Raw genomic sequence first — 26,992 nt, 5'->3', positions numbered from 1 at the left:
AGGACCAAGTGGGAAGCCCCTGGCTTTGGCGCCCTCAGGCGGCCACCTTGGTTGCTTTATGCTGGCACCGGCCCTGGTTACTAGTCAGTGCCCCTGATCACCTCCACACCAGTTATATGATAATGCTGTACTACACTGGTGACAGTATGTAAAAAAAATAAATAAATAATTGAGAATTTTTTTTTTTCTTTCTTCATTTTCCAAAACATTATGACCAAAAATTACAGTTTAAAAAAAAACCCGCCATGCCTCTTACTAAATACCTTAATAGGGGGTGACAGGCCCCCCTAGGTTTAAGAAAACAGTGCCACATCCAATAAACAGATAAATATAGAGATGGGTTCCCCTAAGCGGACTTTTTAGGCACTTTTAAAGAATTGCAAATGTTAAAGCGGAGTTGCACCCTAAAGTGGAACTTCCGCTCATCGGATTCCTCCCCCCCTCCGGTGCCACAATTGGCACCTTTCAGGGGGGAGGGGGGTGCAGATACCTGTCTAGTACAAGTATCTGCAGCCACTTCCGGGCTTAGACAGCCACAGAATATCCGCAGAAGCCCGCCCCCCCCCGTTGTGTGCTGGGAAACACACAGTTCCCAGCGCACAACGGGGACCAGTGCAGAGGCACAGCGCGACTCGCGCATGCGCAGTAGGGAACCGGGCAGTGAAGCCGCAGCACTTCACTTCCCGATTCCCTGACCGAGGATGGTGGCGGGGGCAGCCGAGAGCCGAGCGATTGATCGGCTTCGGCTGCTGACATCGCTGGACCCTGGGACAGGTAAGTGTCCATTTATTAAAAGTCAGAAGCTGCAGTATTTGTAGCTGCTGGCTTTTAATATTTTTTTTTAAAGGTGCAGCTCCTCTTTAAAGGAGTATAACAAAATATTAAAAATTAACAAATTTTATTTAGGGACAAATTGTATTAAAACATTGTATACATTATATTCAACGAAACAATAACATCTTGAAAAAATTCATGACTGTCACCATATAATAAATATATGAAGAGACTCTTTTCACACCCAAAAGGTGTGAAAAGAGTCTCCTCATATATTTGTCCGTTGATCTCCGCTGAGCCGGTGGATGACAGGTCCCTCTCTGCTCACTGAGCGGGGAAGGGCTTGTCAGGCGCCGCTGCCGCCTATGGAGGGATCGGATGAAAACGGACAGCATGTCCGTTTTCATCAGATCTCACCCGATCCGATCCGCCAGCGACGGACCTGGACATAGGGCCATCCGTCTGCTTTTAGCAGATCGGACCGGGTCGGATGTCAGCGGACATGTCTCTGCTGACTTCTGTCGATCCATAGGCTAACATGTAGCGCCCGTTCAGGTCCACCGTCAAAACTGACAGCCGGACCTGAACGGTCCAATCGTGTGAAAGGGGCCTTAAATCATAAAAAGTTAGTTTGGGTGCAGTGTTGCATGACCGTGCAATTGTCATTCAAAGTGGGACAGCGCTGAAAGCTAAAATTTGGCCTGGGCAGGAAGTAGGTAAAAGTGCCCAGTATTGAAGTGGTTATTTTGCAGTAAACGGCTTTGCAGCAATGGGAAGTTGTTGATACATTTTGTCTAGGGTTGGAGAGCCTACCCCTCTCCATGTATCTCTGATAGAAAATCTGATAAAGATGATTGAAGCAGATTATTTATGGGGATAAATCTGGGAGAATTTTTTTATTTTTATATTTTAGGTGGTAGAGCACAGCTTGCATATCAAACTCTCAAGGGATGACATTAAAGGAAGTAGCAAGAAACTGAAATAAATATGAAACACATTTACAATATTGATCTGTCTGTAACATTGTTTTTCTGAACTCAGACTTTTCCACAAGTTCTTCAAACTACCTATAGTGCTGATGATGCACTTGATATACAGATGACTTTGCTGTACAAAGAATAAAAACAATGTGGGAAATCATTTTGGTTTCTAAACAATGTGATCCCAATCTCCCCCCCCCCCCCTCTTTTTCCCCAGTATTGCGTGCATTGTTGCCAACTGTCAGTATTTTTACTGGCAGTCAGTAAAAAACAGACACTTTTCTCCTGCTAGTAAATACCAGTGACGGGACAAGGTTGTCAGTAAAAATCATGGTAGTGGCGCTCGGCTCCAAACTGTGCATGTGCGGACCATCCGAGTGCCTCCTACAGTGTGTTTGGACGGGGGGGGGGGGGGTCTGGCAGAGGCATTGCCTGAGCGTGTGTCATGTGATGCCATGGTGCAAGGGAGCCGAGCGGGTGGAGCTTCGTGTGCCAGTCTGCGAGACAGGAGCAAGACTGTCCCGCGGGACTGTCAGTGCTGTTTTGGCTGAAGTGGATTGAAGGGACCACCTGGCGTGGAGAGAGACTGTCACTGTGACTCAGGAGGGGATGTGTCCTGTCGGTGAGGTGTCATCATCATCTGTGCTGCTGCACACTGCTGTCATTGTCACTGTGAGAGTCAATTTCATGTGCGTGTCCCTGTGCATTCTAATTTCTTTCCCTCCTGAGTCCTGTCCCTGAGCTAATTACTTACTATATCAAAAATAAAGTAAGAAATATGTTTTTTGCCTTAATATCTACCTTAAATCACATTACTAATTGCATATTGTACCTGTTTGTGACCTAAATACAACATTTGCACTTAAAACTGTAATTTTGTAACTTTTGGAAATGGCAGTAAAAAAACGTGGCTGTGTCAGTAATTTTTGGGTGTCTTGTCAGTAAATTTTAATCTGGTAGGTTGGCAACACTGATTGCATGGCTTGTTTATAACTGTAACTGAACCTACATATAGCTGAAATAATATATTCTGGAGTGATTTCAAATAATCAATCTGCACAAAAAACCTGTGGATGTATAATGTTAGGAAAATCAGGATAAGCTTTGCAAACAGACCCAATTTACAGGAAATTTGAAAGATTTAATAATAATAGCAGATAGCATTAGAAGTCCAGTTTTCCATTACTTCTGTTATAGGAAATGCTCAGTGAGCATTAAAGGGCAGAAACTATTATTGCTACTGTAGTACAACTCAGTATAGTCATTATGTTAATTTAACTGCCAAATGTTCCTGTTCAGTGAACAGTGCATTTTTAATTGTGAAGCAACAAGTGTATCTATGTAAAACGCAAGCTTTGTTCCTCAGAGAGAATACCTGATTATAACAGATCTGAGATTTTAGGATTTGATATGTTCAGTCTGAAAACAAACACTATATTGTCAAAAGTATTGGGACACCTGCCTTTACACGCAAACTAACTTTAATGGCATCCCAGTCTTTGTCCGTAGGGTTCAACATTGAGTTGTCCCACACTTTTGGGTTGGGAGAATGAAATTGTCCAAAATGTCTTGGTATGCTGATGCCTTAAGAGTTCCCTTCACTGGAGCTAAGGGGCCCAACCCCTGAAAAAACAACCCCAAACTATAATTCCCCCTCCACCAAATGATTTGGACTAGTGCACAAAACAAGTTCCATAAGGACATAGATGAGCGATTTTGGGGTGAAGGAACTTGATTGGCCTGAACAGTCCTGACATCAACCCAATAGAACACATTTGGGATGAATTAGAGCAGAGATTACGAGCCAGACCTTCTCATCCAACCTCACAAGTATGCTTCTGGAAGAATGGTCAAACATTCAAATAGACACACTTCTAAACCTTGTGTACAGCCTTCCCAGAAGAGTTGAAGCTGTTATAGCTGCAAAGGGTGGGCCAACTCAATACTGAACCCTACGGACTAAGACTGGGATGCCATTAACCACTTCCTGCCCGCCCACGTCAAATGACGGAGAGACGGTGCAGCTCTCGTCCTGGGTGGATGTCACCCAGAACGGTCGCTTTTGAGCAGACACAGCGCAACCCCGATTTCTGTAAAGAGCCGATCACACGGCTCTTCAACCATATGATCGGCTGTGTCCAATTACAGCTGGTCACATGTAAATGCAGAAGTTCCTGTAATTGGCTCTCATTGCCTCACAAGAACAGAGTGTGTGGCCAGGAGAGCGGATCAGTGGCATCTCCTCACAAGGAACACCTGGGCATGTAATCAGGGCACTGAATGTCAGTGCCCCGATTACAGTAAAGCCCCCCAGTGCCACCAATCAGTGCCCATCAGTGGCACCAATCAGTGCCCATTAGTGATGCCAGTCACTGCTGCCTTTCAGTGCCCATCGGTGCCTTCTCATCAGTGCTGCCCATCAATGCCCATCAGTACCTCCCATCAGTGCCGCCCATCCATGCCCATCAGTGCCGCCTATCCATGCCCATCAGTGCCGCCTATCCATGCCACCTATCAGTGCCCACCAGTGCTGCCCATTAATGCTGCCTATCAGTGCTCATCAGTGACGCAAACCAGAGCCACCTATCAGTGCCCATCAGTGCCGCATATTAGTGCCTCCTCATCAGTGCCACCTAATCAGTGCCCATAAGTGCCGCCTCATCAGTGCCAATCAGTGAAGGAGAAAAATGATTTATTTACAAAATTTACTGACAGAAACTAAGAAAAACTTTAATTCTTTTTAAAAAATTTCAGTCTTTTTTCTTAGTAAAAAATAAAAAACCCAGCAGTGTTTAAATACCACCAAAAGAGAGTTCTATTTGTGTGAAGAAAATGATTAAAACTGCATTTGGGTACAGTGTTGCATGATCATGCAATTGTCATTCAAAGTGTGACAGTGCTGAAAGCTGAAAAAATGGCCTGGGCAGGAAGGAGGTGAATGTGCCCAGTAGGCAAGTGGGTAAAGTTCATGTAAAGGCAGGTGTCCCAATACTTTTGACAATAGAGTGCATATTTCTACAGAGATATTGATGCCATTAAAAATAAAAGTCCAACCCTAGCCAAAACGATTTCTTTAGCTGTGGATAGAGTATGGTTAGAACCTTTTTCAGATTTGTATTGCTGCATGTGTCTTCAGTTGGGAGATTGTTTCTCACTTCTTATGTTGACAGCCATCATATAGACAGGAAATGACAGGAAATCTTCCCAGCAGTGACACAGACAACAAGAAAAAAATGACAGAAGTCATGTTACTTAATCTATCCAAAGTACACAATAACTGGTTTTAACTGGAGCTGGATTTAAAAGTAATAACGAGGATGATGACATTTTAACAGAAATCAGTCAATTCCCTCATCCATGTTAAACAGGGTCAGGGCCGTCTTTAAGGCAGGGCAAAAAGGGGCAGCTGCGCTGGGCCCTGTCATTGCTGTGGGGCCCAAAGCAGCTGCTTCATACTTGCCAACTATTCCAGTTTAAATTCCCTTGTACCTTGAAGTTTTAGTCCCTTGCTGTGTCCGGATATCTCAGTGTGAAGTGCTGCTACTAATGCTGCCCAGCTCTGCCCTATTGTTGTGTACAGATGATTCACCTGCAGACCCTGTGCTTACATGTAAATACATGTAAATAACTGGCATTCATATGCAAATAGTAGCAGCATTCATATGTAAATAGCTGCATCATAGATATGTAAATAAAGGTGGCATTCATATGTATATCATGCCCCCTGCAGTGAGGAGATGATGTGCTGTTACCTCTAGCAACCAATCAGTGAGCAGTATTACTGTACAGTAATCTCTAGCAACCAGTAAGTGGTAATGATACACTGTAACCTCTGGCAACCAATCGCAATCGCTGCCTGATCTGATACAGTAAACTGATTTTAAGTCTAGCTGCTATTTATTGTATGTCCCAGAGCAGGTGGAGAGCGAAATTGTATGGGGGAGGGGGCAAAAAAAATGTTTGCCCAGGGTCCAATCAATATTAAAGACAGCCCTGAACAGGGTGGATGAAAGAATCTCCTGCTGCGGGCTATAGTATTCTGATAGCTGGCACCCTCGGCTGTCTGATTACCTGAACAGTGATTGTTTCTCATGGGATGCAGTCACAGTTTGGCTAATCATTTTACACCCAGCTCAGTTGATTTGTAAATCCATTTTTGTTGAGCTGGCTGCATAAAATGTGCATTGATCGCATAGTTTCATGGGGTCACTTGTTGCCCTGTATGCTAAGCCTATAGTAGAGTTAATTGTCTCATTCCTGTGTCAGTAGTTTCTGTTTGTGTTCAAATATGAGACATCTTGCATGGCAAGGCAAAGGTTAATGCATGACTTCTGTCTGCAGTGTGAGACCTGACACTTTCTGTTTAGAAACTACATATCCACAATCCCTGGCTCTCTCAGTCTAGTGTTGGTGCTGGTGCAGGCAGGAGCTCACTGATGCCATGGAAAGGCGTTTTCTTATTGTATTAGCACTCCTACATTTGTGATGCAACACAGAGTGGATGGCAACGCATGCATTGCTGTGTGCTGTGTGACTTGGAACAGGAAGTTGTCTTGTCCCTTACAAACAAGGACTGGCTAGCTGAAGTAAACCATGATCGTAGGGGAATCAATCAGCCATGACAATACAAAGTGCAATACACATCGTCATCGTATTAGCCCACCATTACAGGGTAAGGCTAATCAACAACACAATAAATATAACTACACTAATACCTAGTTAAAACAACAAAAAACATTTGAAAGTGTGCAATGCTTTTAAGTGAATAATAAAATTGCAGGCTGTCCATTGAATTTATAAAAAACTTAAAAGCCTCTGCTGCACCCATATATCATTGTCTCATGGCCACCTGCCTGAGTCACTACCCAGATGGATGAGTTATTGTGTCCATATGGCAGACACTGTCAGAATGCCAGAGACAGTATGCCCACATGCAATACACATATCATGTCAGGTTGTTTTTTTTTTTTAACAAACCAGTTATTGCTTAGGAGCTAGAGACACAAGCTGTAGTAACCACATGGCATAAACTGTGGCATTGCTCTAACATACATTTTCAAAGTGACCATTTCCTTTCGACATGTGCACTGCTGAAAAATTTGTTAGTTTTCGTTTCATTTGTTTTTTGTTTTATTTTCGCAAATTCGAAAATTCAAAAAATTTGGAAATTCGGAATTCAAAAATTTAAAAATTCGACAATTTGCAAATTTGAAGATTCGCAAATTCGAAAATCCGAAAATAAGAAAGGAAAATACGAAATTTAAAATGAACGAAAATCCAAAAATTTGAGTAATTAACTAATTGATAATAACTAACTATTAAATTATAGGTATTGGAATTTCCTTTCAAATTTGGCTGTTAGTGAACGTAACGAATACGAATTTAACTGAAGTTACGAATTATCCGAAATAAAGAATGCTCCATCTAAACAAATGGAACGAAACTAAACAATAATAAATAATAATACATTTTTATTATTGTTATTTATTATTATTAATTTGTTGCGTTCCGTTCGTTTAGATACGGCATTCGTTATTACGGATAATTTGTAACTTATAAATTCATATTTGTTACGTTCACTAACAGCCAAATTCGAAAGGAAATTCCAATATCTATAATTTAATAGTTAAGTTATTATTAGTTAGTTATTATGATTTTTGAATTTTCAGGTTTTTGAATTTTCGTTCCTATTTTCATTCTTTTGAATTTTCAGATTTTCATTCTTATTTTTGGATTTCCGAATGTTCGGATTTCCGAACTTTCGAATTTGGAAAGTTTTCGAATTTCCGAATTTCAAAATTCGGATATTTCCAAATGAACTAATTTGTTTAAATATTAGGGTTGTAACACAAAGCATGGTCAAATACAGAATACCCAAACTATCCATGCCTAAATCTTCACACGCCCCGTATCCGTACTTTTCAACAATCCTACTTTTCTTACTTTTCCAACAGTTTGTGGTTGGTGAACAATGACCTATATGATATAGGGCACTTTCTTGATCAAAAAGAAGTGTGAGCCCTAGAGTACTTCTCTCATGAATACTTGAGATGCCTCTTCTCAGAGACTTATTGTATGCATCTCTTCCATTTCTTATGTTCCATCAATAAGGAAATGGACAATATCAAAGTAAGGTCTGTCTTTGAGAATAAATGCCTACAAGATGCAGGACAGAAGGGAGGCATCTCAGTGTTATACCAATTACTGTCCACAATCTCTACTAAATCACACCACAGTTTAGCATGGGAAGCGATTCTAAGCAAAGGGGATACTTAACATGACTAATTAAAGCTCCCTGGTACCTGGAACCTGCTAGAATTGCTTAGATCTAATCTAAAGCCTCGTATACATGGTACGATTGTTGGCCAACCGAGTGTCTGATTTTTGTCAATAGGACGTGTGCATGGATCTTGTCTTGCATACTAACGGTACACAATTGTCGTGCTACAAACACAAATGTAGTGATGTACTACAAGGAATTTCAGCTCTTGAGTGCCACCCTTTGGGACCCTTCTGCTAATTTTGTGTTTGATGAGCATTGATTCCGAGCATGCGTGTTTGTACTTTGGACTTTTGTGTGACGGATTTGTGTACTGACCATACGAAAATCTGACGTCAAACCATTGTCCGCTGAAAATTTACTAGCCTGTCCTCCAACATTTGTTGGCGGAAAATTGGACAACAATTGTCAAAAGGAGTGTACTAACGGTAATTGTCAACAATCGTACCGTGTGTACGAGGCTTAAGACCTTATAACTCACCAGTTTGCTTCAGAGAATGCAGACAGATGGTAGCAATGTTTTATATCTGGTGGACAGTCTTCCACCAATCAAACAATATGGGCCAAGAATATATGCTATGTTACCAATATCAATGTTCCCAAGAATGCCCGAACAGCCCTCTTAAAGTATATATGAACCCCTACCTTGTAAAACAAGTTCACAAACAGGTGCAGGGATGAGTTAAAGAGGTTCTTCGGTCTGTAAAACAAATTAAAATTCAGCAGCTATAGATACTGTAGCTGCTGACTTTTAATAAAAAGACCCCTACTGATCCAGGTCTGTCCTCACCCGAACCAGTTCTCTGGCGCTGCCATATTTACTTCAGGAGCCAGTTGTGACTCCTTTTGAATCCACAATCGGCTCCCTACTGCGCGTGTTGCTCTGCACTTTGTGAATGGACCCACAGCCTCCTGGGACCTGTGAGATGTCCCAGGAGGTTGTAGGCAGGGAGGGAGAGGAGTGAACTTCTACTGGGATCACCTAGGTGATTTCAGATGAAGTGAGAGGGGGTACCTCTCAAAATTAGATACCCACTCCCCACCAAAAAAAACCCAAAAACCTCCAAACGAAAGGGGACAAAATGCAGAACTTCCCTTTTTAGCTGAAGTTCTGCTTGAAGATCTTGACCAAGAGGGGTATCTCTTTTTTCCTTTCTTTTTCTTTCCTTACTCTTTGTCTGTTTGGAAGCCATTTGCTTCACTTTACTGTTCCTGTAGGATTTTAGTGTAGTGTTTTGTAAGGTGCATGTAGAGCTGCATCTCCTTTGGATGGCAATCCCCTGAAGAAGCGACATCTGCTAGGATCACTTGGTAGGTCTGCACCAAGTTGCTGCCAATCACAAAGTCACAAAGTCAGTAGGTGGAACTAGACACGGCCTAAACAGCTAATACTGTACATTGCCTGGAGGCTGGTTAATCAATGACAAAAATGTGCACTACCCCCACCCACAGTTTGCATTGATTTGTCCTAGTGGGACATCAGTACAAGGGTAACAATGCTGCAATGCTTTCCATAGCACAGGAAGAGTATTTTCAATCTCTAAACGGAGGTGCGCCTGTAACAGTTCTGCTAGTAGGATCACCAAGTATATTTGTAATAATAAAGGGGGCATAGGGAAAAACAGACTGGGCAGTGTTAATTATGCTGTCATCTCAGATAACATATTCAGTTCTGCATTTTGCCTATACAGTAGTTCTACTTTAAGCCAATGTTCACATGCCAGAAAATTTGCCCACCTCCCAGATGCCTGTATTCTGTACATTTGTAACTTGTGTGCTATTACCTAGGACAGCAGAATAGTACCAAGGAACAATATATCTGAGAAGAAATAAGGTTGTAGAGTCTGATCAGAGACATTTTAAGACTCTCTAACACTTATCTAAAGGGAATATGCATCTCTGTTTTAGACCTTGTTAATACAGGGCGTACAATACTGTACACCTGTGTAGGGCCGTGTTCACCTACACAGGTGTTTTGTGCATCCCCATATGCATCCCCAAACTTACCCTGTGTGTGTTTGGGGACACACCCTCAAATCCACAAGGATGTCATATTGTGACACAGCAGCTGTGTCTTTGCAGTCACTGTTTCCCAATAGACATCAATGGGACTGCCTGCATGGGGATGTGCAGAACACCTGTGCATCCTCTAGCTGGTAAACACTGCCCAGCATGGGTGTACAGTATTATAAGTAGCACTACCCCCCATAGAAGCCTCTGAGTAGATAGGTCCTCTGTTCTTGCCTTAAATTTCCCAAGGGCCCGCTCCTGGGGAAGGAACCAGGTTGAATGCAAAGGCAGATAAACACAGTAAAGCATGGCAAATAATTCCTATTATCCACCAATAGTGCTATACCAAAAGCAGAAACCAAACCAGTTAGTAAAAGTATTCTTGATGTATTATTACTTGGTGGAGTTGATAACCAAGCAAATACATGCAAGTTAACAATTATTATAACAAAGTTCAGCATAAGGGATGACTAACAATGAGGGTTAGATATTAAAGGGGCATGGACCACCCAGACCAACACAAAAAACAGTAGCAATACCATCCAAAAATGCGACGTTAGGCAGCAGTGAGGTTTTATCCATCAATACTGGAGCTATACTGCTAACATGAGCCAGTGATTGTGATGCTAGGCCTCACCGGCTAGTCCCACCGGCTGGGTAAGCACCATTAAATTTGAGCCAACATCAACAAAGATAGAGAAATATAAGGGGAAACCATTAAGTTTAATGGTAGGGACAGTCCTTTGAGTTAGTTTTCTGCTGGTTTACATGGGGCCCTTTAACAAAGTGTTGGTGCATTTATAATAGTCCTCTAACCCTGTGAGAAATAAGATAATTACAGGTGCAGCCCAGTTCATTGCAAGGTAGAATAGAAGTGGAAAGGTAAGTATAATGATTCAGTATGACCACAGTCCTGAATTAGTAGTGTTGCGGACCGTGCGGTTTGGGCTTGAGTGGGACAGAGTACCTGATTGCTATTGGTGAACACTCATTGGATGTTATGGTTGTCCTGCTCTCAGCAGCTTATCTACTGCTAACAGTACATGGTGGGTCAGCGGTCCTCTCACCAAGTCCCCGATGTGGCAATAACATCTAGCGATGGAAAGGGCCCAGCGGTCTGGCTCTGATGTAGCTGTAACTTGAATGGCAGGAACAGAGTGTCTGGTGAATGCTCTGGTCTCTCAGTGGCAGCCCTGCAAGGTGGACAGACAGTGTTGCTAATCCTAGAGATCACTTTTTCACCCCCAGGTTTTCTTGTTCAGCTCTTTCCATGTAGAAAAGCATCTTAATGGGCCAAACCAGATTTTTCTTGCAATCAGAATTGGCATATGAGCTCTTATTTGTGCATCCTTGATTTAGTAGCACATTAAAGTGGAGTGGTGTACTAAGATACAAGCCAGATTTATGCATCCTCTGCTACAAAAACTTCAATTTTGATGATATGCTCCTAAAGGGTTAATCAATTCTAAAAGGTAGTCTAAAGCAGCCTTTTTCAACCAGGGTGCCAAGGCACCCTGGGGTGCCTTGAGTTTCCTCAGGGGTGCCTTGGCAAAATGCCTAAAAATTGCCCCAAAATTATATATACAAGTTGGTGGGTGGGTGGATGAAACCTGCCTTTTAGATACACAAAGCCACAGGTTTTCATTGTACACCATTACAACATTCTAGCTGCCAACTTCCTAATGACCAATGACATCATCAGTATATAAGGAGAATGTCAGTTGCTTGCATATCATCCTTGTTTGACCCTCCCCTGCCCCTCTCCATCAGCGTTGGGGTCACATTAGCTGAGTGATGGAGAAAAACTGAGGGAGAAGAGAAACATTGGAATACTAGTCAGTACCAGTTTGCAAAAGTGTATTTGCTTTGGAAGAATAAATCACCTCTAACGTTTGGTGTCCTACGTGTACTGATGTTGCTGCATTATGTAAAACTATTAGAATAGTTTTTACATTTTAGAATGGGCACATCAAGACTGTCCATGATATTGGAGCATGCCTTGAGATTGTCCATAATTTTAAAGGGTGTCTTGACCTTGACCAAAAAAGTTGAGAAACACTGGTCTAAAAGCATTCAGTTGAAATTTGCGCAGTGTAAAACCAGCTTAAGGCTACATTCACACTAGCAATTTAGGCCGGTGCGAAGAGAAGGGGAAGACATTTTCTGATTACTGCTGCGCCTGTCAACAGCTGGCCCCATTCACTGTCTCCTCATGCATCACCAACTTACTAACAGACATATCAGCCTGGATGTCACATCACTTCCTCGAACTCAACCTATCCAAAACTGAGCTCGTGATATTTGCTTCCCCACGTGCCACTTCCCCTGATTTCTCTGTCAATATCAACAGCTCAACTATCAACTTGTCCCCCCACGCCAATTTCCTAGGTGTAATCCTGGACTCCGTACTAACCTTTCGGCCCAACATTCAAATGCTACCCAAAATTTGCCGCCTCAACCTCCACAACATCTCCAATATATGCCCCTTCCTAACCAATGTCACCACACAGCTTCTAATCCACTCCCTGGTCATCTCTTGTCTCAACTACTGCAACTCCCTCCTCACTGGCTTACCTCTAAATAGGCTATCCCCACTTCAGTCCATCATAAATGCTGCTGCCAGGCTCCTTCACCTTACAAACCGCTCAGCGTCTGCTATACACCTCTGCCAATCCCTCCATTAACTACCACTCAACCAACAAATTAAATTCAAGATACTAACAATAACTTACAAAGCCATCCACAACCTGGCCCCCCAGCTACATCACTAACCTAGTCTCATAATACCCACATAATCGCTCTCTTCGTCCTTCCAAGACCTCCTGCTCTCTTATCCCCTTGTCACCTCATCCCATGCTTGCCAACAGGACTTCTCCAGAGCCTCTCCCATCCTCTAGAATGCTCGACCCCAATCTGTCCGACTTTCTCCTACTTTATCCATTTTCAGACAATCCCTGAAAACTCTTCTCTTAAGAGAAGCCTATCTGGACCCCAACTAACAACTGTTAATTTATTTTCTCCATCAGCACATCCTCCGCAGTTATTATCTCTTGTATCTCTTGACCTTCCTCCTAGATTGTAAGCTCTAAGTTGCAGGGCCCTCTGATTCCTACTGTATTAAAGTGTACTGTATTTTTACGGTCTACCCTCAAGTTGTAAAGCGCTGCATAAATCCTGTATAATAATAATAATAATGACAGTTAGCCGGCGGGTGCAGCTATTCGTAGCTGTCTGCACAGCCAGAGATTACTTGTGGTGCTGGCTAATGGACGCACACAAAATGTGTGCAGCAGCCATTGCCGCAGGTAATCACTGGCTGTGGAAACAGCCTCGATTGGTTGCAACCTCTGGCGATCTATGATTATAGTGAATGGGGCCAGCAGCTGCCCTTAGCTGTTCACAGCATCAGCAGGAAGCAGAAAATTCCTGCCTCTGCGATTCGGATCAGCCTAAATTGCCAGTGTGAGTGTAGCCTAACTTTCTTATAACACACATTCTATAATACCTTTGGAGTTATACCCGATCTAATGAAGCGTGAGTCACTACAAAGAAAAATAGGCTAAACCATATCAGAGGTGAATAGATTCAGTCCATGGACTCCTAATCGTCAGCTGTATAGTCTGAGTCTGTCCACAAGTGCCAGACCTTCTCAAATTTTTTTAGGGCAACCCCGAAACAAATAGGTAGCTTAGTATAGGGGTACAACCCTATTGATTAGAGGCTTCCAGAAGGACAAAATAGGGGCCTTGGCTGATTTCCACTTGCACACTATCGCCTTCCTGGCATAAAATAATAAGAGACCCAATAAAGTACGTATAGCCCCATTAACGGCCAAAGAGTCAACTAACCCCAGGAGACAAATTCAAACCTTTAAAAGGACATGCATAGTAGTCAGAGTATATATGAACTGGGTCACATCCCGCCAATAGCTACTAATCTGAGGACACTCCCAAAAGATATGGGCAAATCTTGCAGGGTCGCTAGACCACCTCCAAGAGCAAGAAGAGGAACTAGGGTAGATACGATGTAGTCTTTGTGGTGTAAAAAAAATTCTGTGCACTATATTAAATTGGATCAACCTGTCTTTAGTCGATATTAATGCTTGGAATGGACTGTCCCAGAGATCCTCCCAGTCTTCATTATTCAATTCCTGCTCCTCCGAGCGCCACAGAGTAAGCAGGGCATATAGACCCTCATGAACGGAGGGCAATAGTGACTTGTAGATCACTGATAGTGATTTTTTTGAGAGTGTCATTCCGAACCTCCAAATCATTCTGCTCCAATCGAAATGGAGAGGACTCAAATTGGGATGCATATGCGTGTCGTTGCAGGAATCGGAAAAAGAATGCATTAGGCGGTGTAAATTTGTTCCTCAACCTGTCAAATGTAAATAGTGCACTCCCATCACAGATGTCTGCAAGGTATCTAACTCGTTTGGCAGCCCATAGACCGGGGTACGGTAAGGAATGGAATTCCGGTAACAAGGATTAAACCAAAGCGGCATGGATGGGGACCTTTTACCCCGCACTATATTAGGTTTAATAATAATAACATGCCAGGCCTTAAAGTGGTAGTAAACCCAAAATTTTGTCTTTGCATATCATTTAGTAGTTTTTTATTATTAAGAATGCATTGCCATGAGTAATTTTTACTGTACCTGCCTCCTGTTCGTGTTATAGATATTTTCTCGAGTCATTACGTATATCGCGCATGCGCTATATCCTCCTTCATTCCGGCAAGCCGAGACCCTGCCGTAAAGATTCAGTGTCCATGTTGGGGCTGCTTCATTTCCTGTTTTAGACGTCAGCCCCGACATCCTGCGATGCTTCATCAGAATTCCTGCACAGCGTGCTCCAGGAGGTATGGTCACTCCTTTCTGAAGAACGCTGTTATTAGTTTCTATTTGTTTCTGTAGTAACTGGAAACAAAGAATAGGCTTGAATATCTTTACTAGTGCGCATGCGCGGGATTATAGAGATAAGGGCATTCTGTGGGCGGAAATACAGAGCGATTCAGATACTAAAGACCACAGTGAAGATGGCGCCGGCGAATATGCTGAAATAATCTTTGGATGATTAAGAAAATATGCAGAAAGCTAACGTTTTTATATATATATATATGAAGTGGTCATTCGATTCATAATTAATTTGCCTTTCAGAATATTATGAATATAGTATTGATGTGGGTGGGTTTACTACTGTTTTAATAACTGCCCTCATAGCAGCAGTAAGTGAGAGACTCTCAGACCCTTGTAAAGGAGAATAACAGAGGGTCTCATAGGATCCTGAGTGCACAGCTTCCAGAACTACTGAGGCATTTGTGTCACCAGAGACAAGCCAGTTATGAGCATGGGTGAGCATGGATGCCAAATAGTAGTTATAAAAGTCTGGGCAAGCCACCCCCCTTGTGTCCAAGGTCTGCATAAAATCTTCCTACTAAATCTAGCTGGGCGCGATTGCCATAAGAAGGAGCCTATCAGTGAATCTAGTTGTTTAAAAAAGGATTTCGGTAACCAGACTGGGGAGTGCCTAAGATTCTATAATAGGACTGGGAGAATTTTAATTTTTATTAGATTAATTCTCCCAATAAGGGAGAAAAGGAGATGTGACCAGGCTTTCAGTCTCTGTTTACACCACTGAAGAACTGGAGACGAGTTAAGTTGTCTAAAATCCTTAGTGTTGGAAGAAATATTAATCCCAAAATATTTAATAGTCTTTGCCCATTGCAAATGGGAACTGGGATCAGCCAGCCTCCTGATCAATCGGTAAAACTAGAGATTTACCCAAATTAGTATGTAAACCCGAGAGTGCCGCAAAGTGGTCTAGGATCCGTAATGCTTCAGAGAGTGAGGGGCCGGGGGTCTTTTAGAAAGAGTATTACATAGTCAGCGTAAAGCGCTACCTTGTCTACAATGGAACCTACACAAATTCCAACTACCTTATCGAATGCTCTTAGTACCTTCGCCAATGGTTCCATAGCCAGAGCAAACAAGGCAGGGGAAAGAGGACACCCCTGCCTCGTCCCCTTCTGGATCGAAAAAAGAGATGACAACTTGCCGTTCAGCTTAATACTTGCCCACAGGGACTTTGTATAATAAATCAATCAATTTCCTGAAGACCGGACCAAAGCCGAAGAGCTCTAACGCCTACCTTAAGTAACCCCACTGGACTGTGTCAAAAGCCTTTTCAATATCAAAGGCTACTAAGACTCTTGAGGCAGTCTCCTCGGGCTGAAGCTGGAGATGAGTGAAAACTCTGAAGATATTAACATCGATGGATTTGCCAGGCATAAAGCCAGTTTGGTCAATATTGATAATTGATGGTAATACTTTCATTATCCTATTGGCCAGAGCTTTGGCAAGGATCTTTAAAGCGGAGGTCCACCCAAAAAAAAAAAATAAATAAATAAAAGCCAGCAGCTACACATACTGCAGCTGCTGGCTTTTAACAATAGAACACTTTCCTGTCCTGGAGTCCAGCAATGTCGGCACCACAGCTGATGTTTCCATCAGCTGTCGGGTGCTGCCGCCATTGCCCCAGGTACCCTACTGCGCACGTTCGAGGCCCTGCTCCTCTCTCCTACTGGCTCAGCGACAGGGGAGGAGGAGGGAGCCCCGCCGTGACGTCATGGACTGTGGAGCAGACTCCCAGAAGTGGGAACAGCATACCTGTCGAACACAGAATAAAGCTAGCCATACAAATTAAGACCTCTCTTGCTCCGCCCTGCGCAAGGTTGGGACCACCTAGTCTGGGCTGGGTAGTGCCAACAGGGCCACCCACAGCTCAAATTTTAACCAATTAAACAGGAATTGGGATCTTGAATGGTACACGCCAGGGCTGCCCACTCTCCCCCCTGCTATTTGTCATAGTTATTGAGCACCTGGCATGTGCCATTCGTCAAAACTCCTCTATTCAAGGCATACAAACACTCTCCTCCCATCATAAGTTAACCCTTTATGCTGATAACCTCTTGGTATATGTTCAGCAACCTCACATACCTACCATCAATGATCTCTGAGTTCAAGCGTTTTGGCATCGTTAGTAATTTTAAACTTAACATCTCTAAAACTGAGGCACTTAATGTGTCTTTACCAGTTACCACACTGTCCTCGCTTCACTTAAACTATTCATTTGAATGACAAACTAGGGGCAACTCCTATTTGGGAGTTTCGATCCCTGCCAACTTGTCCAACTTGTTCTCCTTGAACTATGTTCCCCTCTTCTCTTGCATACAGAAAGATCTGGAGTCCTGGGGGGTTCCTCTCTAAACTGGTTTGGCCATATTAATACTCTCAAAATGGATACCCTACCCAAACTATTGTACCTCTTTCAAATGATACCGATCCTGGTACTCAAATCCTTTTTTGTTTCTCTACTCTCTCTCTTCATTAGATTCATACAGAACTGCGGCCTCTCCAGAGTTAAATATAATCTGATGACTCTCCCGAGGCTCCAGGGAGGCACTGGGTTACCAGATTATGAGACTTACTACAAAGCTGCTCTAACGACTCGTACTCTTGAATGGTTCCCCCGTCCTTTCCCAAAGGCATCAGTAAAGGTTGAACAAGACCCCTGGCCCCTGTAGACTTGCAAGCTCTCCTCTGGGGCTACCATGGAGACCTATCACGCTTACCCTCTGCTTCACCACTAACAGTAGCAGCAGCTCTTAAATTATGGTACAAAAGAGGGTTATGCACAGTTCTATCCTCAGACCCTTCCCCTTTAACATCCCTGTTTGACAATCCCACCTTCTCTCAGGGCGTGGGGGTTCCTACATTAGGCTCATTTCATCACTCTGCTTGGCCTCAGGCCTGCGCATTTATTAGACCCCGATTGGGAACCCCTGCTGTCCCCGCGAGCACACGCGACTGGCTCACCTCCCTCCACTTAACTTCCTTCGCAAAACAACTGTTCCTTTCATCCCAAATACACCGTCCACTTACTGAGTTTGAAAGGCTGTGCTCTGTGAAGGACTTGCCCAGACATTTACTCTCTTCCCTCTACGGTTTGATTCAAGCTCTTACACATAACAACTTACCCACGTACACTAGGATGTGGTCCACAGATTTGGGAAGGGACATCTCGAGAGCGGACTGGCAGACTTAATTTCACTTTACACACAAGTCAACCATTTCCTGCTACTCACAAGAAAAGAATTTTAAGATTTTATCCCGATGGTACAGGGACCCAGCCACATTACACAGAAACTTCCCATCCACCCCTGCCTCCTGCTGGCATTGTGGTTCAGATTCTGGTACATACCTCCATGTCTAGTGGGAATGTGAGAGGATCTGTCCCTTTTGGAATCAGATATTTCAAGTATATTGTATTGTATATAATGAACCCCTGAGGCCATCTCCGGCGATTGCTCTTCTCTCTATCCTCCCCGGCTCTATGGCTTCACAAAAAAGGCAACTCATCCCACTATATTGGAAAACTACCACTACCCCACCTCTATCATTGTGGGTTTCCACAATGAACGATATTATGAGAGTGGAGGAAATGCTAGCACTAGATAATGATACCTTTGATAAATATAAGGCTTTATGGTTTATTTGGCTCCGCTTCTCTTCCTCTGATATCCTTACTAATATGCTCTCAACCCTTAGAGGACTGTCCCCACCTCAGCCTTGACTCAGGCCTTCTAGAGATGATTTTTCACTTTGGGTCCATTGTTACTTCTCCCTCCACATGACTCTCCAGCAGATAACTCCCTCTTTCTTTTCTTTTTTTCTCCTCTATTCTTACTAATGTTGTCTTCTACTTTTTCTTTGTTTCCTCCCCCTTTTAATATAATGTTGTTTTGTTTTCCTTTATTTCATTGTTATTTTTTATTTCCCTATGTAATATGGAACAACTTTTTCCCCTACACTGTTGAATTATGACACCTGCCAAAATGCTTCCAGTCTTACTGTTCATTGACTCGAGGTCAGCTATGGGTGATAGCCAATGGGCTGCCTCGCTGTCCCTTTCTTCACTATTTGATGTTGTGCTTATGTTATTGGAATGTTGTTCTTAAATAAAAACATTTTCAACCCTAAACAGGAATTGGGTATGACAAGAGAATGATTTAAGGCCACAATGCTGAGTTGGCACACAAGCACTTGGACGATTGGTGTGTACGATGTGATGCTGCAGTAATCGGGACCACACTGAGAGGCCGCCTATGTGACCTATACTAGTTCTACCTTTGTGCATAATGCAGAATCAGTGGGAGCCCTGAGTGTTTCACCTGCCATGTCGCCAGCGGAGTCCCTCCTTACATCAGGCATTCTCAGCAGAGTCCGTCCTTACATCAGGTGCCCCCAGCAGAGTCTGTCCTTACATCAGGTGCCCCCAGTAGAGTCCCTCCTTTTATCAGGTGTCCCCAGCAGAGTCCCTCCTTTCATTAGGTGCCCCTAGTAGAGTCCCTCCTTACATCAGGTGCCCTAGCAGAGCCCCTCCTTACATCAGGTGCCTCCAGCAGAGTCCCTCCTTATATCAGGTACCCCCAGCAGAGTCCCTCCTTATATAAGGTGCCCCCAGCAGAGTCCCTCCTTACATCAGGTGCCCCCAGCGAAGCCCCTCCTTACATCTGGTTCTCCAGCAGTGGAGCCCCTCCTTACACCTGGTTCTCTGGCAGCGGAGCCCCTCCTTACATCTGTTGTCACCGGCAGTGGAGCCCCAGTCCTTACATCTGGTGTCCCCAGCGGAGCCCCTTCTTACATCTAGTGTCCCTGGCAGCAGAGCCCCTCCTTACATCTGGTGTCCCCGGCAGCGGAGCCCCTCCTTACATCTGGAGTCCCTGGCAGCGGAGCCCCTCCTTACGTCTGGTGTCCCTGGCAGCGGAGCCCCTCCTTACATCAGTGTCCCGGCAGCAGAGCCCCTCCTTACAGCACTGTCTCCAGCAGCGGAGCCCCTCCTTACAGCAGTGTCTCCAGCAGCGGAGCCCCTTCTTATATCAGTGTCCCTTCTCATCGGACACATGGGGCGGAAGGTTGGCGGAAGCTCCATGATTTCCCATCTTTCCCCGTGTGTTCAGTGGAGAGGGTAGGGGCCTCTGACCCATGCAACTAGTTGTCTTCAGTGTACAAGAGAATTGTACTTTTACACTGAGGAGAAAAGCCAATTGGCTGCACGGATCGGAGGCCCCTCCCCTCTCCCCTGAACACACGAGGAAAGAGACCTTGCGGAGGCCACCGACATCTTTTTGTAGCCCGCTGTGACTTCTTTGCCAAAAACAGTCCCGATTTCTGGGACAAAAGCAAAATTCCAGGATTTTAATCTGGACGAGCTCCGATCAGGATGAGGGTCCAAAAAATCAGGATTGTCCCGGGGAAATCGGGACTGTTGGCAAGTATAGTAGACAGTAATTTCCTGCTTTGTAGTAACATTCAATGATAACCACACTGTTGGAGGAGCTGAATCCTTTCATCCATTCACTTCTGCATTCACAGATTGCTTCACATTCTGGGAAAGAACATCATGACTTCTGTGAATGAGTAAAAGAGGAGGAACGGAAGGGTAAGGGGCACCGATGCTTCATAGCTGCATATCTTAAAGTGATTGTAAAAGCTCATTTTTTTTCCTATAAAAATAATAAACATGTTATACTTACCTGCTATGTTGCAGTGGATTTGCACAGAGCAGCCCGGATCCTCCTATTCTCAGGTCCCTCTTCTGTGATCCTGGCCCATCTCTCCTGTTGAGTTCCTCCACAGCAAGCAGCTTGCTATGGGGGCACCCAAGCTGAGTCACAGCTCCCTGTGTCCATTCAGACACTGAGCCCTGACCCGGCCACACCCCATCTCTCCCCTGAATGGCTAGCTGACTTTGATTGACAGTAGCTGGAGCCAGTGGCACCGCTGCTGTGTCTCAGCCAATCAAGAGGGAGAATCTCGAATGGCTGAGACACTCATGGACATCACTGGACAGAGAGGGACCTCAGGTAAGTGTTAGGGGGGCTGTTGCACACAGATGACTTTTTCTCTAATGCATAGAATGCATTAAGATAAAAAAACTTCTGACTTTACGGCCCCTTTAAATCCTGCAGCGCCAAAAGACCACTGCTTTGGAGAGTATCCAGTGTCAGTGGAGGAAAATTTTCTACAGTAAGCAGCAGTCATCAGGACATGGGGCACACTTTATTAAAGGTAAGTTATGTCCCTTGTGCTGTATCCACAACAAAAATGTTAACTAACCTTTAACTTCAGCTTAGAATATGTAAAAGGTTGAATGTCTATAGCCTAGTGACAGGTTCAGTTTAACCATAGAGTGTCACAATTGTTGGAACATAAACTTTGTTACTGTGAATATAGAAGAGACTGTCCTGTCATTATTTTTTAAGTTCTCACACAAATTGGCTTGCAGATACAGTGTCCAGTGAGTCTGCAATAAATGGTGTTCATGCCAGAAGGCTAAGCATTTATAATCCCACCCGTTAGATGTACCATTATTGTTGCTCCTTGTGTTGACAATCTACAGCAAAGTCTATGACTTTGAAAACGCAATATAACTTAATGCACCAACCATATCTATCAGTCCAAGGTTATGACCCGCAGAGAGGACTCAACCATAGATGTCCAAAATTAGAGAAAAAAAAGCCACATTAGCACATAATTTTTGGTATTGTCCCTTGGTTAATAATTTTTGAAAGCAGGTCGTTGAATTATGCATCTATGATCTGTGGCTATAGCATACCAGAAGACCAAATGCTAGCATTGTTTAGCTATTGGGAGAGGGTGCCAATTGTACAGTTATAAAAATACAATACAGAATGGGTCCACATTTGTTTAATAAAAGCAAGAAGGCGCATACTTAGAGAGTGGCTTCAACCATTACCTCTAACCTTGGAAATGGTACAGAGAGAAATAAAACATGTGCTTTATTTAGAAAATCTATCAATAAAAACTGTGGAAGGAGTGGAGCAAAATTTGGAGTTAACGTGGGGTTCTATACATGGAGAAATTTCTAATAGCACAAAAAAAAAACCATGTTAACGCCTAAATGGGCTTATACAAATTGTAAACCCAGAATATGAGTGGCATTCTTTATGAAAAATGTTTATATATTAGGGGAGCGTTGAGAGGGTGAGATGAAATTAATGGTAAATGAAGAAGGAGTTTTATGTATTGCATTTGGGGATGGGTTATAAAGAGATAGAGTTAGGAAAAAATCGGGATAATGGAAACTATCAACATATTTTTTTTTTTTTTTTCTGATATCAGTATAAAACATATCCTGTTATTGATATTTTATATTGAAGGTATAATTGTATTAAAGGCTAATTTATTTGTTGGTTAATGTTTATTTTTGAGAAATTTTTTAAATAAAATGTTTGAAAAAAAAGTCTATTATTCCACTATAATATAGTACTGAAACACTTGGAGCTGAAGGTTTAAAACGGTCATTCATACCCAAATTGAAGAGTTTTCAGTAAACATCATCTGCTAGGTTGTTTCTTTTAGAGAGAAGCGTCAACTGTTTTAAATTGTAGAAGTGACAGAGAAAACTTTGATTTTTTGTTCTTATGTACATCAAACTGTCTAAAGGAAAGCATTTAGCAATTACATTTATATTGAATTCAAAAGTGTTGATCTACTTTATAGAGCATTGAATCTAGAGGATCAGGATTAATCAGGAAACTATTTTTAATGGCAATGCAAAGATTTTTGGAAATGACTTCTGTAAAGAGTAGTTCCACCAAAGCCTAATAAGTATTACATTTTAAATGAATGCAAAAGGGTTTAATCACATGCTACTCCTCCTTGCCTTTACTCCATGTTTCAGCCATATAATACCAAATTTAGCTTTAGGGCAGTGATTTCACCTGACCTGTATTGTATTGTTTTATACATTTCTATAGGAGAGGTTGGTGGTATTAGCATAAAGGCAAGCTATGTCCATTATGGCTGAGTGATGAGTGGAGTTGGGTATCAGAGGATGAACTTCTCCTCTGGGATCTCCAAGGTTTTTGATTAGCCCGCAGTTGATTGAACCTGCATGGACCCAATGGAAGACCTGTAGAGTGTGCATACACTGGGTGTATTTAAATTTCATATTTCAGTAACTTTTTACAAGTTAGCACAGATTAATTCCCAACAGATCAAAATTTACAGCACTGGCATGCTATTTCAAAAAGCTATACAATTTATTAATAAAAAGGTCTTTAAAGTATATATCCAAGAACAAATCTGAATCTTTTGCGGCTTTGCAGAAAACCCAAGCACAAAGAGCAAACAAGCATGATCATCGAGGACAAGGACAGAGGATCATTCACCAGCTGGTGTTGATGACAGGTCAGAACTTTGGCAGATTTTGACAGGAGGTAGATGCAGGCTTGCCTGTGGGTACAAGGTGCAGCAATGATATCTTGGATGGCATGGGTAATCTTCCAGGAGGAGACATGGGCAACTTGGATGACTGTATGAAACACTGTAGGAAAACCTCAGTGCAATGAGCAAAAGGGGAAAGCCCAAAAAAGACAAGGACAAATATTTTGCCAGGAGGTAGATATAGACTTGACTCCAAGTACAGGGTGCAGTGTTGGTCCCTTGCATGGCCCAGGTAAGCTTCCAAGGGATGATATAGGTAACTTAGATGACTGTAGGAGTTACTTTTGGTGAAACTGGAAACCACAGTGCCAAAAGCAAATGAGTGTGACTAGTAAGTACAAAGACAAAGGAATACTCACCAAGTAGTGTTGGTGACAAGTCTGAACTTGGGTAGAGTCTGGCAGCAGGCAGGTGCAGACTAGACTGCAGTACAGGGTGCAGAAATGGTCTTTGGATGGTATGGGTAAGCTCCCAAGAGGAGACATAGATAACTTGAATGAATGTATGAGTCACTGTAGCAAAACATCAGAGCAAGAGCAGAGAGATGATGACTCATGATCTCTCTGATCCATGTGCTTAGGGCATCATCGATGACAGGATGTTTTGAGCATTTTTGATGATCAGTCAGCAGCAGCAGGGCAGCAGGTTTACTTCTCTTGTAGACACTCACTCTGTCAAAATCAACACAGAAGCACAGCTTTCATAGTCTGCTTTTCCCCGCTTCTTCTCCTTCCTCTCCTTTCAGTACCTGCAGAGCTTATTCCCTATACTCTTCGGTACAGCAGTATCTTTCTTCTCTTCTGTTAGCCAAGTCCTTCTGCTGTCAGAAATATTAAATCAACACCAGATAGTCTGTGTCATATTCAGCTCCATACAAATATGCTATGTCCACGTGTGTCACATCCATTTATTTTGTGCTGTATTAAAATAAATTAAAAAATACTGCCTTATCCATGCCATGTTGTCCTGCCAGTAACAATGGTGTGCTCCCCTACCCTCCTTCCTGAAATGCCACCGCCTGTCCAGGTCAGAAGCAACTTTTTTGCATGCCAGAATAAATTTCCAGGCCAGGCACTAAAGTAACAAGCCACTAACAGAACCATCCTGTGTGTTGCAGCCTCAAGTTACTTACACACCCCCTGGCACAGGGTCTGGCAGCCACCAGCAGAGCCAGTACAGTAGCCTTGCCTGCTGCTGCCACCACTCAAGTCGCTTCATTCCCTTTAACACCCACATACAACTGTATTGCAATTGAGTCCATCTGTCAGAGAACTCATAGAGCAAGCACTCGTTTCCATGCAGCAGCTGCCAATCCCCAGTCCTCTAATACCAATGCGCATGCGTGGAGCCATAGACAGATACGAGTGAGGTTCGGAGCAGGCATGCGCAACGGCGCATTCGTACGAGCGAGTGCGTGTTATTTAAACAGAGAGTCTGCCTATTGTCAGTGCTGGATTGTCTACAGCAGTGGTTCTCAACCTCTCTATTGGCGTGACCTCTTGGTAAAATTTCCCAAGTTGTGGGGACCCCTAACCGTAAAATTATTTTAATAGCGTGGGTTGTCAGCACCCAAGGCAAAACAAGTAATTTGCGCCCCTAACCCACAGACAATTAGTGCTCCCTGAGTCCCTTCCACTCGTACAGTATTAAAACGCCTTATGGTACATTTTAGGATGTACCACTCTCTTTGTTCTCCTTTCTTTCCCTTTTATCCCTCTCTATACTAATTTCTTGTCCCCCCCCCCCCCTCCCTCTCTCTAGCCATCTTTCTTGTTTTCTTGTTCTTTCTCTTCCTTTTTCTTTGTTCCTCCCCCTCTTTTCCTCTCCCTTCCATGTATTCTCTATTTTTATTCCTTCTCTTTCTCCTTGGTGGGGGGGGGGGGGAGATGGGATGAGTGGCAGTGCTGGGGAGAGTTCTGATCAGCCAACTTAGGTACTCTTAAACAAGGTCATCTGCTGATCTGAGAACTGTAGTGGGGATTTTTAATGGCAACTCTAATCACAGGTAGTGCTACTCAATGTGTGCCTACGACTTTGTAGTGTCTTGTAGCAGTGACACCTATGTCGAAATCAGGAGATAGGGTCTCCTCCAGCCCCTCCCACTTCACATTCCTGACCAGTCAGCTGACCTCTAGTCTCTGCCCCCCAGCCATGCCATGAACTGAATGGGCAGCTGCAAAGAGGCTGAGTGGGCGGCCATGGGCTCCAGGGACAGCCCTGCTGGGCGGCTGCAAAAAGGCTGGGAGAGCAGTGCGGGCTACAGGAACAGCCAAGGATTTGGTGACCCCTGGCAAATCGTCATTTGACCCCCGAGGGGGTCCCGACCCCTAGGTTGAGAACCACTGGTCTACAGCTTGTCCCTGTGTTCTGGATTACTGCTTCTGCCTGCTGACCTTTTCCTGAAAACTCGGCTTCCTCCGACCACTCTGTGGATCTTCCCTTCCTGCTTATCTGCCTCTGCTTACAATACTGACCTTGGCTTGGACTTATGACTACAGCCCTGCCTTCTGATTGTGTACCCCGCTGCCAGCCTGTTGCCAACCTCTGCCTGTTTCTGACTCTGCAGTTGACCCTGAATCTGTACTTACCTACCTGGCTCCCGCTGAACAAGTCTGGTGATCAGTTTCCACGTCTTCCCGACAGAAGTTCCTGTGTCTCCAAGCTTCAGCCTTCTGCCAGCAGGCACCTGCCCCCTTCCTTTGCCTTAGCAGGCCCTGTCTCCACCACCAGGGGTGCTCGAACCGGAACCGTGCAAGAGGCCACCCTCATCATCTCGGGCTCTGCTGTAAGGTCCGTGACACCGTCAAAGTATACAGTATTTTTAACATTCGGATACAACTGAAGTGAACTTATAAGAGAAGTATAGGATTTTTTTTTATCCCATAATCATACTTACCTAGGTGGAGGCAGCATCGGTCTGATGCTGCATCTGTCGACTGCCCCCCCTTCACTGAGAACCAAGCCACCAAACACTACCGATGGCTCGGTTCTCTCACCTCCCCGAGCGGAGAGCTGCTGCCTGTCAGTCAGCAGCAGTCCTGCTCTGCTCCTCCACGCTCATTGGAATGCTGAGCTGTGGAGGGGCGGGGAGTGGCCGCCTCAGCCTCTCAGTGGCTCACTGAGAAGCTGAGATGCCTATCAGTCCAGGCACCTGGTGCATCCAGACTCCCACAGTCGGGAGGACGTGCTGCCTGGACTGATCTTGGTGACATCAGCAGAGACTTAAGACCGCTCTCTGCTGAAAACGTGTCAAAGGGGTGCAAAACGCATTGCACTCCTGTGACTCATAGGAGAAGCGCAGCCGAATGAGCTCAGGCTGGACTTCTCCTTTAAGGCTTGCTCCTCTCCCACCATTCTTGACTCTCCTCTTGTCCGCTATCACCCAGCCACCATGTCACACGTTTACCACTCTGTTTGCACACCTCCTTATTATTCAGTGTCCCTGGATAAGTGGAGTTATAAGCACCTGCGCACAGCACTGCTCTTTGTCACATCCCTCCCCATTTAGACGTGCCTCAAAACATGGCTTTGGACACGCTTTTCTAAAGCACTCTGAACACCAGTCAAAGCTTCTGTTACTAAATAAAATGGTTAGCTTACAGTCCCATTTACATCTTGTGTTTGCTTTGCTTTAAA

This window comes from Aquarana catesbeiana, linkage group LG12, assembly GCF_042186555.1.
Source record: "Aquarana catesbeiana isolate 2022-GZ linkage group LG12, ASM4218655v1, whole genome shotgun sequence".
NCBI classification, from domain to species: domain Eukaryota; kingdom Metazoa; phylum Chordata; class Amphibia; order Anura; family Ranidae; genus Aquarana; species Aquarana catesbeiana.
The sequence above is the reverse complement of the archived record's forward strand: the minus strand, read 5'-3'. Positions refer to the sequence as shown.